Source organism: Strongylocentrotus purpuratus, unplaced genomic scaffold (assembly GCF_000002235.5).
Source record: "Strongylocentrotus purpuratus isolate Spur 01 unplaced genomic scaffold, Spur_5.0 spur5_contig_851, whole genome shotgun sequence".
Taxonomy (NCBI): Eukaryota; Metazoa; Echinodermata; class Echinoidea; order Camarodonta; family Strongylocentrotidae; genus Strongylocentrotus; species Strongylocentrotus purpuratus.
This window is the reverse complement of record NW_022145559.1, coordinates 461034-479501: the sequence shown is the minus strand read 5'-3', so window position 1 is coordinate 479501 and position 18468 is coordinate 461034.

Here is an 18468-nt window from a genome sequence, read left to right as displayed (position 1 = left end):
AAAGAGGTACAGATTGGCTTGCAGGCCTTGGTATTATTCCTTCTGTAGGGTCCGTAACACTGGCTCCTACTCTTTTCTACCCTCGATAATGAAACTAAAACACAAGGATGCATTTAATTTTATACTTTATTACATCTAACTAATATTGTTGAAATAAAATATTGACATTAAATTACTCGTAAGTCATTTTTGTTTAAATCATTTAAATTAAATTCATGGAAACTTATTTATTTGTGAAATATCCTATCCAGGAGAAAACCTTCCAGGGGAAAAGATTTTTTTTTTTAATTCATTGAGAAGAGCAACTGTATCAAATCAAATTTAAATTACAAATTAGTAGTATTTAGTTATCAAGCTGTATTTTTACACCATCATACACTTGTGTAAGTTATGTTACGGACACTACATACGTTACGGACACTATTAATGCTATTTATTAAATTACACCAAAAAAATGTTATGCTAAGCTGAATATTATTATACCACATCTAGTCCCTGGGGGTAGTTACACGTAGCAAACTATATAAAAACTTTGAAAACATATTTATATAGCAGGAATGACACCGTTACGGACACTACATGAAATTCCGGAAAAAGTTTATAAGCGCAATGGGGGCACATTTTTTTGTAAAGTTTGTATCTACATGTATGTTTGATTTTTTGTTTCTGATGACAGAAAAACATGTTACTCAGAAAATATAACCAATTGCAATTAATATGATGCTAAAAGAAAATGAATTAAAAAGGCAAAATTATGCACATAGCTGTTTTTCAAAAAAGCGTAACGTTTGTCTCTCTTCACAGAAATAACCACTGTATCGCAATTCTTGGGTTAATTCTCAAGCCGTAACAAAAATACTAAGTGGAGATAAAAATGACTAAAAGATGGCATGAGAAGGTTTGGCCTATCTTGTGTAATTCCATGGTAATACCTTACCCTCTATTTATACCATTCTCACACAGCCATATGGTCCAACATTTCAGGCCACAAGACATTTGATTAAATGACTTTGTGTTTCCAGGAGAGATGCTTAACACTGCAGGTAGAATAGCAAAGTAAACCGACTGGATGTAAAGATAACAAATAAATGACATGTGCCAAATGTTTTTGGTATAAATTGTATAGGGGCTGAGTAATAAGCATAAGCATCTCGAGGTAAGTAGGCCCGATACCATGTGCCAGGCGCGTACGCAGGATTTTTTCCAAGGGGGGTGGGGGGGGGGGGGGGGGGGGGGGGGGGGGGGGGGGGGGGGGGGTGGGGGGGTTAACAATTTCAAATCGTGCCGAAAATTTCGCAACGCCTAAGCCACCCGCTGAATAAGCGGGGGGGGGAGGGATAAGAGCACTTTTTTTGAAGGGGGTCCCGAAATTTGAAAAATTCACCGATTGACATTTTTTTTTTTAGGTCACCCATTACCATAACTTTTTTTTTTTTTTTTTTTTTATAAATAAATTTTTTAAAAACGCGGGGGGGGGGGGTTCCTCCAAAACACACACATAAGAAAACATTGAGGGGGACCCCTCCCCCCCCCCCCCCCTGCGTACGCGCCTGTCATGTGCCTATCACGTACACAATGTCCAAATGAGAGTTGTGATTTTAATTGAACATGATTTATTTCATAAATTCTTTAGACAGACTAACATGTTTCAGATGATTTTCAGCAAGTTTGCGTGAAGTTGTTTTTATTTTACTGGTTTAAACAATCTCGATATACGATGCTCATACCAGAGCTAAATACTAGTTTTAAAGGCATCGCTTAATAATGTTAAATCTGAGATGCATGGTACCTAAATAAACAGAATACTAAAAAAATAACCTCTTCTGGGAGTGAATTTTAAGAGATATTAAAGGATAGTGCCTTTTGAACTAAATTTAAACGTTATCGAAGTTTAAAATGTGTACTTCATTTTACGTTTTCATCTCACCTAAAAACCGCCAATTTATCACTCAACTGGAGTTACCTCTGTAAATCAAGTGTTGATGACCAAATAACCACTTGACCAAGCAACGATTTTTTTTTTGTCCGTTAACCGATGGTTGTGATAAATAAGTAATTATTTAGTCTTGTAAGCACCTTTATCGATTGGTTTCACAGGTTATCCAAGGTTGATGGTAATAATCACGTTACTTACACCAGCTAATCGTCTTATTGTTCTGTCCGTGAATCTCTGGTTATATTAAATTAGTAATTCTGAGGTGTCTTACACACCTCTTTAAATGGTTTCAAAGTTACCATAACTTTCTTGGTGATGATTCCGTGGTTCAAACGGATTTTTAATCTAAGCTGGGCATACCTGACTTTTAGATGTGAAAAATGAGTAATTATTAGGTGTCTTAAAACACCTTTTTAAATGGTTTCAAAGTTATCATAACTTTCCTGGTGATGATCACGTAGCTCAAACTAATTACTTATCTAAACAGTGAATCGGTGATATTTAGGTGTGAAAAATTAGTAATTCTTAGTTGTCTTAAAACACCTTTTTAAATGGTAGTCAAAGTTGTCATAGGTTCCGCGATGATGATCTCGTGATTCAAACGTATTATTAATCTAAGCTGGGCATCCGTAATTTCTAGGTGTGGAAAATTAGTAATTCTTAGGTGTACCTTTTAAATGGTAGTCAAAGTTACCATAACTTCCGTGATGATGATCTCGTGACTCAAACTGATTATTAATCTTAGGTGGAAATCCGTGATTTGGGTGTGAAATATTAATAATTCTTGGATGTTTAAAACACTCTTTAAAATGGTTTCACAGTTACCATTTAAGTTTCGTGGTGATAATCCCGTGACTCTATTCAAATTTCAAGTTGCACTAGTTGATAACTGGTCTGTGGGCATATTTCCAATTGCACCAGTTGATGATTGACTGTTGGCATCTTTCCAGTTGCACGAGTTGACACCAGTTAATTTGCATATTGAATATAGGGTGCTTAAATCTATATTTATTTAACAATTTATCTGAATTTACAGCATATTTCTTAATTACTAGATTTAGTTATATGCAATTCATTTCGACAATGCTACAAAATATGAATTGCCAATTATTAGGACATTTCACTACTTTGTATACATTACATTTAATTAAACATGAATGAGGGAAACATTCACAAGGAATAAAATAAATTCAATGCAATACAAGTATATGGACAAATTTTGAAGCATTGAAAATCTAAGTCTACTTATTACCAATGCCTTTAGATTGGTTAATACAGACGAACCAGCGTTGAAGTGTTATTGCCATTGTCAAAATGTATTAGTACAAGTGCTATACTTATACCCTAAATTACTAATTAAGGTCTTCCATCGAGGTCCATGAACACTGTTTGGAATTTTTACCAAATGCTTCAACTGGACCAGATAGACCAGTGAAATCCAACTGTATAACCGACTCAACTGGCATCGGTCAATTGGTCTATTTCAACTGGATCAGTTGGCCCATTTCAATTTCCAGGGATACCAGTAGGCTTACCCGGTTAATCAACTGGACCATTTGCAACTAGTTTTTCGTTCTGGGATGTTTGCACCATCAGTGCCTGTGATATGGTGTAATATTGAAGACCTAAAAGATTGCGCTTCAAATGATCATAAAATGCATCAAAAAAGTAAAAAATCTTTGAGTGACCGGTTTCACCATACTCATTTCCCAATTAGACTATTGTGTTATATAAACCGTTAGGAAACCGAAAAATGAAATTTCCATTTCCAATCATAAATATCTTGATAATCAGACAGGCGATCGGCTTGTAAAAGTCATGGGATTCCTGACTGACATAAAGGTTTTTAATTATGATTGCAGCATGAGCTAAATCCAGGAGTTTGTTTCAGAATCTGAGGTAATGTTACCGAGTCAATTTAAAGATAAACTTAAGTTCCGGTAAAAAAAAGAAAATGAATTCTCACAGAATCAAACGAAACTTACACTGAATGTTCAAGATTACAAATAAATGTCATGTGCCAAACAATTTTGGAAGAACATGTACAGTGGCTGAGTAATGAGCATAGAAAGATAAGGAAATCAAGGTAAGCTAGCCTCGAAACCATTTGTGAACCTATTTCTGTGTACAGTGCTTGTTGCTTTACCAAGACTCGGCCAAATTTATTATGATTTTGATGACTCCAGAACCTTGCAGTGCACACCAATACTTATATGCTAGATGATCAACCTTTTCTGATCCATTCCACACCTTTTCTTTCACAATGCAATCAGATAACCAGAACTCACCTTTACCTTTAAGGAAACATTTTTTCCTGTTTTGATAGACATTGGACATGTAGCTGTCCTTTAAAACCCAACAATTGTATTTTCCAAGGATTTGAAAATATATAACCCTATGGCTCAACATAATGTGCCCGTCCTTTACACCGAACTTACACAAAGAGAGTGATTCAGCGATTTACTTAATTAGCAGTCCAACCCAGTACTTCAAATTATTTGTGAATACCATGTACTACTTTTTTATCGGCCTTTCAGTCTTAAAGAATGGAGAGGGTGGGGCTTATTTATTGCACTGTGCTTTAAGTTGGGTCGGGTTTTCGGGCTACCCCCACTTTCGTGAATAATCAAGCCCACATTTCAATTGAGACGGGATGTAACGTTTGTGAAATACATCCCTTGTTTAATTTTGTTTCCAAGTAGAGATTGCCAATAGAATGTAAATAGAGTAACTTATCTCTCCATATGTCCTTTGAGTGACCCCCCACCCCCCCCCCCCCCCATCTTGGGTCGCACAATTTGTGACAAATTTTGACAATTTAAAAAAAGACTTTCGTTTTTTACCTAAATGACAGAAGTTTCCGCTGAAACCATCGGCGCAATCGCATTCATCGCCCACACACGTTCCAAAATTGCGACAAGGGTTAGACGGGTCGCATTGAACTGTTGGTAAGAAATAAGAAACACAGTTGTTGATGATAACATCTTTTTCCTTATGAAGTCTATCGAATAAACAGTGAGAAATAAACTTTATAAAACAGACAATTAATTTGTAGCTTTAAAATTCCTTGTTCCTACTATAATAATACTTTCGTTGTTGTGGACATTACTAAAAAGCTTGTTTACGCTGGAATCAATTAATATTATAACATTATATATACATTGTTATCATACAATTATGTTAACACTAGTCGACGGAGGCAGATAATTTGTACCTTTCTTGCCAAAAATCTTGTCAGAAAAATTCCCTCCACAGATAACTCACTTCGATTATTGAGATAGAATTATTCATGTCATCAATAAAATGAAAAAAAAGCACAGTTCTAGTTAAAATGGAATTAAATTTGAGAAAATTGCACCAGATATATTGTTCAACCCTTAGTTCACATGTTTTATTTGTCTCTTAATACAGGAGTTTTTACTATTCGTTAAGAGACTTGCTAATATGTACTTTTAGATTTACACGACGGGAACGTGGACTGCTCGTGTGACATCCTTTTAAGGCAATGTGGCGTCACTAAATTATGCTTTGTAGTATAGAAAATATAATATACCTGGAAATATTATTCTTGATAACTCTACTATTGAAAGGGTTTCTACAACAAAATTCTTAGGAACAATATTGGATGAGAAATTATCATGGAACCTACATATTGATAACATCTGTAAAATAATTTCCGGAAATATTGGTACATAGAAAACAAAGTTAAGTAATTTTTTCCCCGTCAAAAATATTATGGAATTTATACTCTGCTCTTATTCTTTCTTATTTGAATTATTGAAATCTAGCCTGGGACAACTGTGCAGTCTCGTAATTGGAGAGAATCTTATTACTCATTCAGAAAAAAGCTTGATGTATCATAAGTCATTCAGACTTTCGAGCACAAACAGGTACACTCTATTAATCGAATAGAATTTTAAAGACAAGTGATCTGGGTTTTTTACAATTTTTGAATTTTGTTATGTTTTCACTCGGTTAAACGGAGTAACCGTATATTCTTTTAACAATATTTAGGGAAATAGCGAATTACACAGCTTCCCCACCAGGTTAGTGGGCTCCTATCACCTGTCAAACCTAAGAACCCTACTTGCTAATACAATTTTTTTCAGAACCCAAATTATGGAATTCCAAAGATTTGAAAGAGAGACCTACTTTATATAGTTTCAGAAATGAACTTAAACGTTATTTTCTCCAGAAGTGTGACAAATGACCCAATAGACAAATCTTTGTAATAATATTTTCGTGAATTGATTTCGGTTCGCTTTTTCATCTCCAACCTATGCCTAGCATGTCTAGAGAATATACCAATCTCATCTCACTCTATGCTACTGCTATCTGCTTCGCTTTACTTCTCACTTCATCTGTCTGCCCCCTCTCTCTCCAAATTTGAATTCTTTTTTTATTTTGTAAATCTTCCTGTGAGATGATCAGAGAGTCTTTATTAGACACAAATTAAAGTCACCTGAGTTTACCCAGTTGCGACAAGGAATATAATAAGTAGCATTTCATACTCAAATTACGCAGTTTTTTTGTCAACCTTCAACAATGTTACCGAGTCACTTTAATCTACAAAAATGTAAATTACAAAAATTATGAACAATAGAATTCATTGCTATAATTTCATTTTAAAGATAAGCGCAAATATGTATGGCAAACCATTACCATAGATACCAAACAATTAATAGTAGTAACTGACAAGTGTAAGTGGTCAATTAAAAGAAATCCGTTGATTTTACCCGAATTCCTTTTGGAATAAAACTCTTTTTATTCGACAATGTGTACTTTACAATAAAAACATGACTACATTAAATAATGTACCTTTCCCTATCTCACGAATAGTTTTTGAGATTTCGAATATCCAACTTCCTGGTACTCCATAGTTACTAGTTAATATCAGATCGACATCAGAAAAAGCATCGCCAATAAGCAGGTGACCATTCTCGTTAAGATCCAACGAAGCCTTGATAAAGATATACAAATAATAATGATGATGATTTTCGTGGTGATGGTGATGACGATAATATTGATGATGATGATGATGACAATGGTTGTGATGATAGTGTTGATGATGATGAATGTGATGATGATAATGGTTGTGGTGTTGATGATGATAATTAAGATGATGAAGATATGTTAGATGATGGTGATTCAATTCAATTCAAGTGTACGATGATGATAATAATGACGATGTTGTATTGGTGTTGATATTGATGATAACAAAGTATTGATGTGATTCCTTCTGTTATCTATTAAATAACATCATGTTATTAGGAAGATTTGAAACAAATACAATCTTCTATTAACTCACAATTTCGTACAAATTAGCAATGACAACTTTTTTATAATGATTTTATACATTTTAAACGTCAGATGCAATCTTAAAGCATATAGCTTTAATTGTAAGTCAACTTATTGAAAATCAAAACATTCTTTCAGGACCATTTCCTAATAAATGCCGTACAAATTGCTCTATAAAAAGTAATAGTTCTTTTGAACTTGACATCAGTTATAAAAAACTATGCTTCATAGAAATCAAATCGACAGTCAGTAATATTTTCTCCTTTAGGAGGCATATATCTGTTTTTTAATTTACTGTTGATGATAAATTCAAACATATCTCTTTCTTCCCAATAGACTGATGTTTAATATTTCCTTCAATGAGGGAAGAAAGCAAATATACGAATGATTACATGTAAATTAACATTTGTTTTTTGTATCAAAGAAAAGATGGTATATAACGTGTTCTGAAAAAAGTTAAAATTGTAAATTTAATGCGTAATTTTTTTATCTGTTCTTAGACTGTTTGTTTGATTGATTTTTTTTTTTTTTGTTATTTGGTTTTATTTGTGCTGCCACTATTACTTACTTCATAGCCAACCCATTCGATTCTCTCATAGTTAAAGATAACGTAAGTCAGCTCGCCATCTGTTCCAATAAGTAGTTGAAACGTACTTGTCTGGACACCAACAAATAAAGGGGGAAAAACCCATAAAAGAAGTTTATTTCATTTTCAGGCCGCCATTACCCCCCCCCCCCCCCTCCCCTCCCCTCCCTTGAATCGTCTCACAATATTCCGAGTCCACGACTGTAATCTGGAGAAACTAAATCTAAGCTGACGTCTCCGAAAATAGAAACTGTTAATGAGCTACTTCAAATTCATAATTCTTAAAGCGTTAGGTTTGGTATAACATTTATTTCATTTAACATGGTTTCTATCATGATTGATTTGAAGAAATGAGAAATGAATATATGCAAACCCTTGGGCCTCCAACTTCAGGTACATTTATCCATGATACAACCACAATTCTGAGTAAAGAACGGCCGAGAAACTCTGGTGAAGCATCACGAATTGCACGCTCAGCTTCTCTGAATGTTCTGTCGTCAGTTCCTTGTTCTGATGTCCTGAAGGTTCATGAATGTCACAAAAATGAATAATTTAAACAAAGCGAGTTATTTCATTTTTAGATAATCAAAGCGGTATCATTAGTGATAACAACATTTTCCAAATTAAAAAGAGGTAGGTACAGATTTTAAAAAAGAACTAAAATAAAACGAAATGTAAATCACAGCGGGTTCACCTTAAACCAGGCGTACTGAAACATTTTAATCCGGGAGGAGGGAGCAACGACAATATTGACTTGTAAATTTTAAGTTTTTGTCAGCAACCGAAGAGAACAAAATTAAAAAGATACTTTATTTGGTAAAACATGTTATTTTGTCATAAATATACTAGTCAGGTCAATATATGGTAAAAAAATACCCCAACCCCCCCCCCCCCCCCAAATTGCAACAAAAGGTTTTTCAAAGGTTTCTAGTAGTATTTGACCTCAGGAATAACATACTAAAAGTAGACCAAAATCGAAGGTTCAGAAAGCTGTTTTTTCAAGATGGCGTCCAAGATTGCCGCCTATACCTTAAAATGGCCACAAATCACTTATTATTCATCCTAGAGACATAATTTGGGTGTCTATCTCATGGTTTCGGGGGTCAGAGAATCCATTGAGACAAGTAAGAATGGTTTGTGATGGTCTACGAAACCCCAAAATCCAATATGGCGTCCAAAATGGCCGCCATAACATAAAAATGGCCATAAGTCACTTATTATCCATCCGAGAGACATAAGTGAGGTGTCTATGCTACTGTTTTCGGGGTCATAGAATCCATTATGATAAGTTCGAACGTTAAGCAGTGGTTTAGGAAACCACAAAATCCAATATGGCGTCCAAAGGGCCACAAAACCACTAAGATTTCTCAATAGAGGGCGCACTTTATGAACAGGAAATTAATGTATAATGTTTCTCTCTCACCCTAATGGCGTCACCCCTTCCCCCCCCCCCCTCCCCCAAAAGGAAAAAGGGTAAATTCAACTATTGACAGGTCATTGTCAACACTGAGGGAGGGGGCCGAGGGCCGAGGGGGTGACAAAGACAAACTAACAACTAATAATGATATCTAGACATAATACCTACCATACAATTAAAAATGTTTAAAGACACTCAGTAGTCAGCTCTTATGGGGAATTCGACACCGTTCGGGTGTTTACCCAATAACAGGTGTTGTCAATCACCAGGGTTAGCCTTCAGTTGTATGACCATTGCTTTGCTTTCCCCTCACCCTATCTACTCTTGAGTATTCTCCGAGAGATTAGGGGGAATTCTTGACTGGCCTAGCTACGGGTTTGCTGTGTGCGGTTTTGCCGTTAATAGTATTTCCACCAAGTCTGGTGTCAGCAAATTATGGCCTTCTGCACATGGAAACTGATGCGTGACTCCCTTTAAAACCTCGTGTTGTTCATGTCATCTTATAGCGAATACACATGCAGATCTTCAAGTTCCTTCATTTTGATGAGGAATATACTTTAGTAAGGAAAAATCATCTTCTGCTTATATCAAGTGACTCGTTATATGGATTGTGGCATACATCAAGTTGGGAAGGTCCACACACACACTCTGTTACTTGTAGTCCGTAACCTCTGCATGTATAGTGATGTGTGCATGCTACAAGCAGTAAAGAAGTCGCAATGAATCAACTCAAGGAGATTACTATAGGTGCAGCCTCCGTATTTGACATCAGTGGAACCAGATGCTTGTCCTGTAATTTCCAGCCCCAGTCTGTGACGTCCATTTCTTCTTACTCTCCATCCATCCCTAAACATGGGCTTTACTTCCAGAAAAATTGTATCGTAATGATGCAACTGAGTCATTACAGCGGTCACCAAACATGACAGACATTGCTTTGATACCAAGTTCCTCTAAGTTAGTTACTTTGGCTGACTTGGTAGAAGGAAAGTACTAGCACAGGATTCCAAAGTGAGGTTGCATTTCACAAGCTTCTGGAAGACTGCTTTCTTTCCTATTCCGAATATTTGGGAAGTCGGATCACAATCGGTGTAGGCATCCAGAAAAAGTAGTTGTGAGCACAGATCACGTACCCAGGCCCCCTCTTCCAACTGCTTACAATTCTACAACTTTCGGAGCCGTGGCTGCATTATAAGAGTGGAAGTATAGTTCCCTGCTATCTGTTCCAAGGAGTTTGCGAAGTCCAGTTCCTTTCATCAGGGTACCGATTGCTTCCAGCTAAATCTTGAAGGTTTGGAAGCAACCTAATTGCAGTCAACGAACGTTGTGTACAATGTCGGAGACAGAACCCCACCTTGCCGGACCCCTTGAGATATGGGAATTTGGTTGCTGGCCTTGCCCTTCCAGAAGACCTTGCTTTCCATGCCATTGTACAGAGACTCCAGCATGTTCTGAATGCAAGGGTCTAACTTGGATGCCCCTAGCTTGTAGAACAGGCCTCCATGCCAGACCGTGTCGAAGGCTTTTTCTGCGTCAAGAAGGGCTAAGTAGCTTGGTAGTTTGTGGACATTGTTAAGTTCGATCAGAAGCTCAAGTGAGAGAGATGTGAGTGCACAGAAATACTCTTTGTGAAATCCGAATTGTAGCTCATCTGGAATGTTACTGATGTTAGAGCTGGCGCTCAATATGGGGTTTGAGAGATACCTCCAGCAGTTTACATAACACAGATGTCAAGGTTATACCTCTGTAGTTCCGTGGGTCATGTGGGTCTTTCCCTTTCCCTTTGTGAAGAGGAAGTATGAGCCCTTCTTTGAATGATTTGGGGCAGTATGCGTGATGCAGGAAGGTGTTGAACAGTGTAAGTATGAGGTGACGAGAGGTATCTCCAAGGTACTTCAGATGTTCAGGAGAAATGTTGTCAATGCCAGCTGCCTTGCCCATCTTGAGAAGTTTAATAGCCTTGTTGATGTCTAATGATGTGAGATGCATACCATTACTAGACACCACATCATGACATGGGCTACATGTACTTTCCAGATTTTGCTCGCTCACGTAGTCGTCAGAGGGAGTCCCAGTGCTGGGAGACGACAGGGCTGTGAAGTAGAGTTGCCACCCAAGTAGCATTTCGTCACCATCATAAGTTTGATCTTCATAGGTGAGTTTATATACATCAGGACGGACAGAGTCAGAACCACGGTTCATTCTCACAATATGATAAAACAGCTTTTTGTTGTTAGATGAAGCTGTTTCAATTTCTGTGATAAGGTTGTTCCTCAGTTGAGCTCTAGATTGGCGTAAAGTCCTCCTAAAAGACTTCTTGGCATTGATGTGATCTACCTTGGCTTGATCATCATTGTTGGAACAAGGTAGCAGCCATGCCTTCCTAGCTTCCTTAGCTATACCATAGGCCTCACTGACCTGAGCATTCCATTCTGGCTTTCCCTTCCTGCTTCCCGAAGGGAAGGTGTAGGGTAGATTCAGTGAGTTCGTTATCATGGCTTCTGCGAGAGAGAAGAGTAGGTTCTCAGCCTCCAGAGGACGAATGTTCATCAGATGTGAAGGATGAAGGATGTGTGTGAAGGATGTGAAGGTGTCTGCTTAATATTTCAAAATAGAGACCGTACAAAGTTATTTGTATATTCTTATGATTGTCCCGAAGATAGCCTACCTACATGTATAGTGCCTGTATATCTTGTGAAGGGAATAATTAGTTTGGGGATAAAATCAAGAGATTTTCTAGAGATAAGCCCACTCAGGAGAACCGAGACCTTATCAGTAACACAAATACAAATGCATGGGACTGTAATGTAAACAAACTGGGCCAACATTCTTGTGACTAAAACCTGATGAAAACTTCACTGTTTAATCATAAAAATGCTTTTGAAATGACAGCAATGAATTAACTTCATGTCCTGATCTTTCTTGCTTCTTCATGGCCCTCTCAATCTTAGTTTTGTCGGTGAATCGCGTGTAAACATGCGCGATTATATAGCTGCAGTAGCAAGCACTGCGCTAGACTGAAATAACCGTCTGATATGGGTCATTTCTTTAATAAAACTGACATTTGTTGACATTCCCCATATAGAGGCGGTCAGTGGAGCCAGATGCAATCTCAGCGGAACCACCGTCTATATCAGAGACTGAAGCTTTCGGTCTAGCACTGCACTCACTCCATGGCAGCAGACAATGCATGCATGCACAGACTCAGTGTACAGGGACTGTGATTGGTCCATTGCACTCTGCATGGGCTCTAGTACCCCAGCTGTGATTGGACAATTAAGGAACAGCTATGACATCATCATTGCAGAATGGCTGTCTGCTACATTTTGCAACTTTATATCAAAATTGTGAAAAAAGTGTACAAATGTGGAGATGGGAACATTTGACCGTTGTTCTTAGATATGTGTCTACTGATCATTTAGAACAAAATAATGTACTTCCCAGGGGGAGACCACGGAACTGAAGAAATGTCAGGCTTGGCCAATGGTCTACTATCTTTGGATTCCTGGGAAATTTAAAAAGGGGGTCATAAAATATTAAAAGGGGGCTTTTTTCTCATTCTCTCTCTTTGGACTCGGTGAGAATTGTTTTTTAAAGGAGGTTATAAAATATCTTGAATATCATAGATAAAGGGGGTACATTGAGCAGGCGCGTAGCCAGAGTTCGACGTTGGGGGGGGGCACATACATGTAATCGATCGAGGTAAAAAAAAAAAGGGTCTAAAAAAGTTCAACCGATCTTGGAAATTTTAGAGGGGCACGTGCCCCTCTAAAATTTCCAAGATCGGTTTTTTCAACCGATTTTCAACCGATCTTGGAAATTTTAGAGGGGCACGTGCCCCCCCCCCCCCTCCCCCCCCCCCCCTCCCCCCCCCCCCCCGTGGCTACGCGCCTGACATTGAGCAGTGTTCTGGAGGGGGGTCTCCAAGGCAGGAAAAGCACGCGAAAAGGGGTTCAGAAATGTTGGCAGTCCTGAGACAGGGGGTACTTTCAAAGGGAGTAAACAAGCATACTCGTACCCTAAATAACACTGAGAAGGGGTTTTTAACCATACAACGAAAGTTTTAAGTAGACAATAACATCAACTGCACATGATAGGATCTAATCAAGTCCAAATGTAATACAGCACCTGAAAAAGGTATCGCCATGGTTGTTGACATCTACAGCGCTATCGAGAGGACGAATGACTGCAGCAGGTATCCTGACACTCCCGCCAACTAGCACCTGCAAGAAAAAATGGTATAAAATGATATATTGAGTATATTGTGATTGCAAATTTAAACGATGCTAATGGGGATCCGGGGACATCCCGTTCTCTCGACGGCCGAAGAAAACCACAAACCAGCGACATTGTCTATCTCATGAGGGGTCTGGTCCCCGAGACCGATGTCCGCCATTCCATTATTTCAGGCCAGTACCCAATTGTGAGACATTCAAAGAAAGCGAGACCGACATATTAGTCATGCGGGCCAAAAAATGCATGGTATTACTTTTTTTCCCTAGCTGCGTGAACATCAACAATAGCTTCACGTTTGCCCTCCCGAACTCTCTCATTCTTATTTAGATGCGCAGGTGTATCAGACACTGCAGAGTCTGGATGCGTCGCATTCATGGTTACGGTTTTAAGCCGCTGGTAGGTTAAAGATAAACTTGAGTTCTGGTAATGCGATTGCATTGTGAAAGAAAAGGTGTGGAATGGATCAGAAAAGTTGATCATATAGCATGTAAGTAATGGTGTGTAATGCAAGGTTCTGGAGTCTTCAAAATCATCATAAATTGATGATGAATAAATGAGTCTTGGTAAACTAACGATCACTTACACAGAAAGATGTATATGGGACAACACACATGGTGTCGGGGATAGTACTACCCTGATTTCCTTATCTTTCTATGCTCATTACTCAGCCAGTGTACATTTTCTTCCAAAATTGTTTGGCACATGACATTTATTTGTAACCTTGAACATTCAGTGTAAGTTTCGTTAGATTCTGTGAGAATTCATTTTCTTTTTTTTTTACCAGAACTCAAGTTTATCTTTAAGCATTTTAGCACAGGTGAACTAATGTTTTGATTATTTTTACTCCACCCTTTTTTCTTTAGTTTCGTTAGGACTTTAGATAAGCAAATTTAATGATAGCAATCATCGGATTGGGTTTGGAAGAGAGTGAGTGGTCAATGTTTTTTTGTTTTTATGCCTCCGTTACGAAGTAGCCGGAGGCATTATGTTTTCGGGTTGTCCGTCCGTACGTACGTCCGTACGTCCCGTTCTCGTGATCGCGTTATCTGAAGAACCGATTGATGGATTCCTGCCAAACTTTGGTCATGTATGTATCTTGCAGAGCCGATGAACTGATTAGATTTTGGGGTCACGAGGTCAAAGGTGAAAGGTCACAGGACTCATTATGTATGCAAAGACAGTGATCGCATTATCTGAAGAAACGATTGATGGATTCCTGCCAAACTTTGGTCATGTATGTATCTTGCAGAGCCGATGAACCGATTAGATTTTGGGGTCACGAGGTCAAAGGTCAAAGGTCACAGGACTTATTAGACATGCAAAGACAGCTCGTGATCGCGTTATCTGAAGAACCGATTGATGGATTCCTGCCAAACTTTGGTCATGTATGTATCTTGCAGAGCCAATGAACTGATTAGATTTTTGGGTCATGAGGTCAAGGTCAAAGGTCATGCGGCTCATTATGTATGCAAAACTAGCTTGTGAACGCATTATCATTAGAACAGATTAATGGATTCCTGCCAAACTTAGATCATGTATGTATCTTGCACAGCCAATGAACTAAGTAGATTCTTGGGTCATGAGGTCAAAGGTCAAAGGTCATGGGCTCATTATGTATGTAAAAATAGCTTGTGAACGCATTCTCATTAGAACTGAGAGATGGATTACTATTTAACTCAGGACATCTTGCAGAGCCAATGAACTGAGTAGATTTTAGGGTCATGAGGTCAAAGATCAAAGGGTCATATATGTATATATGAAAAATTGCTTGTAATCACGATATTCTGAGAACCTGTTAATGGATTACAATTGAAATTTGAATTTGAAAAATTTCTTCTGTTTTGGTTTGTAAAATTGCTCTATGACGGAGGCATCATTTTCGACTGCGCGCAGGTGAAGTTCCATCTAATTTTTAGGTGGTCTGTTGTCAACAGACCACCTATTGATTTCGTCAGAATTTTCTTTCTTTATTTATTATTATTTATTTATTTATTATTTATTTTTATTTATTTCTCCACTTTTTTGTGCAACCGATTTCTCACTATCCATCCACCCAATTTCTCTCAATTTTGACACGTGAGACGTGACAGAAACATTTTCAAGGTCATCAAATTATCGTGACGTCATCCAGGCGCGATTTTGTGAAATCACATTATCCAACATATCTTCATGATGCGTACTCAAAGTTCATTCATATTCATATCACATATACTTCAGGTTAAGGGTCAACAGGTCGTGTCATTAAAGGTCAAATCAAAATTTAAAATTGCTCAAAATCACTTAATTGTTAAACGAGAGTACGAATCAGGTCATTTGAAGCATTTCAAATGTTTCCGTCCGTTCGTGTCCCCGCGCGCGGTGTGCGCGCTCACAGCGCGCGGAAGAGGTCAAATTCAAAATGTTTATATGATTTGGATTCCTCTTAACGTAATTGACAATTTACATTAATTTCAGTCACTCTTCATATTTCATAAGGCCGTGAGCGTGCGTCAAAGTTCAAAATCCGCGCGTGCTGCTATTGGCAATATAATGCAAATTTGATCTAAAACATGCCATTTTAAAAATCAAAATAGCTCTTCAGATAGTCCATCGACCCCCAATTTTGATATCATGGTTGGAGAAAGCATGAGTTGGAGAAATGATTTCATACCACCCTGACTCGTACAAAGTGAAAAAAGTCATCATATTGGCATCTAAACTCAAGCAAATGTATTTTGTTGATGACGTCATTTTTGTCTTTGTTTAATTGAGATTATCTCACTTATCGGTGATCGATTTTCTCCCAGATTTTGATATGTTGTAGCTGAGATAATTCTCTATCAGAAGTATGCCATTTATTTTTTCATTTGGATGACGTCATCATAGTTAAATATTCGATTAAAGGCGATAATGCATAATTTGTCATATTTGCGTGTTATGTCTATGGGAGGTCACTTTTTTCAAAACATGAATCTGCATGACAATTTGTTTTGACCAGTATCTCGGTTGTTATTCAACAGTTTCTCCCACATTTTAGTATGTTGTAGCTGAGACTATTTGCTATCTAAATATTTCCTCATTTTTTCAATCAGATGTCAGGATCATGCTCATGCTCATCATCATCATTAACATTATCGTTTTTATCATCATATAACATGATCATTATCATCATCATCACCTTTACTATCATGATCATCATCATGGTCATCATGATCATCATTGTTTACATGTCTATATAACTTCTCCCATTCTCAAATCTATCATAAGTGAAGACAGACCACCTAATTCGTCCTCATGACGAATTAAATTTTCTAGTTTATTATTTATTTTTATTTGGTACTCAAGGATAACATAAAAGCCAACTGGCTATTTACAATCATGTACAGGAATGTGAAATGAAAAAAACATCATGAAGACCACTACAACTCAAATACAATTTTTTTACTGGAGCCTTAACTTGTCATGCTTACCTGCAATTACATAATCAGATTTAGACTTAATTTTCATCAAAGATATATAAGCCCCGGAAATTTGGTTTCTCTTTCTTAAATTTGCAGCTATATATGTAGCATCTGGTTACACAGTAGGAACAAATGTATTCATATTGAATTTTGATAGTCATTGGGACAACCAAACAGTCTTTCAAATTCCGAGAAAATAACTTCATTTTTAAATTTTGAAGATAGATAATTTTCAAGGACAGACCAAAGTGGCTTTACAACTTCAAAATATAATCATAAAATGTTCAATTGAGTCTGGTAATCGTTCACACAGACTGCATAATTCAGTGTCAGACCTTTATATCTTATATAAAAAGTCATTTGTGGCAATAGCTCTGTGGAATGATTTAAAATTTTAAAAAACGCAACTGCGTTTCAATGGTGCATTTAAAATTATTTTTATGAACCAAAGACCACTCCTCATTATCCTTTTCTACGTTGAAAATCTCATCTCATTTATCCGATCTCTTTTGGGGAAAGACAGATTCCTTCAAAATTGAATATGAGAATTTAAAAAAATTCATTCGACCATAATCTATATATATAGGAATTGCCTTAATAATGAAAAATATATTTTCTTTCATCACCAATTGGATGTCAAACTCTAAAACTAACTCAAAAAAATTATTTGAAACGTGTTCCGTACATCAAATCCTGTATTTTTTTAATTCCCCTTTGTGAGTGGTCAACAGGGGCATATCTAGCTTTTTGCCAAAGGGGGGGGGGGGTTGACCCAGTGGCGGATCCAGGATTTTCCAAAAATCGCGCCCTTTTACTGTTTTATTTTTTTCTTCACCTGTTTTTTTTTCTTCTACTTTTTCCCCAGTATTTATTATTTTATTTATAAATAAATAAATAAATACAAATCTTTATGAACTTTTCAATCGAGTTTTGTCGTCAGTTCATGAACTAGCTGACAGGCCTACCGAACTTGAAGCTAAGTTCGATAATGATGAACTGGTAAAGGAGAAGAAAAAAATCTTCAAGATATAGTGATAACTTTATCAAGAGTTAAACCCGGGAGTTATGATAAGCGATCAGGAAATGTTTATACAGTCCTGACGAAGAAAAGGTTCGATGTCTTCGCTGATAAACATGACACTGACACCGAGCCTTCTATTTCAATATCGACTAGTAGCGACCAGATCAACGAGTACCGAGTAGGGCATCGCCAGCGCCGCTCGTCTGAGCTACATGATACTGTCTTTGAAGGCACTCACGCCGGGCCTTCTACTTCGATGTCGAATAGTGACCAGATCGACGAGTACCGAATAGGGCATTTCCTATGCCGCTTTTCTGAGCTACCTAATACTATCCTTGAAGGCATTTACATGTCGGGATAAGCGACTTGTTTTAAGGTAATGGAAGTACATCCAACGCAGATGACTTATAGCTTTAGCAGACGTGATGTCAGCAAAAGGGTGTGATGTTCGCTTGTCCAGTATTATACACCGCAGGTGGGAATCAGTTCATCAGAGGTGCAGTGTCGATGGGTAAATGAGCGATTGAAAAGAGCTGC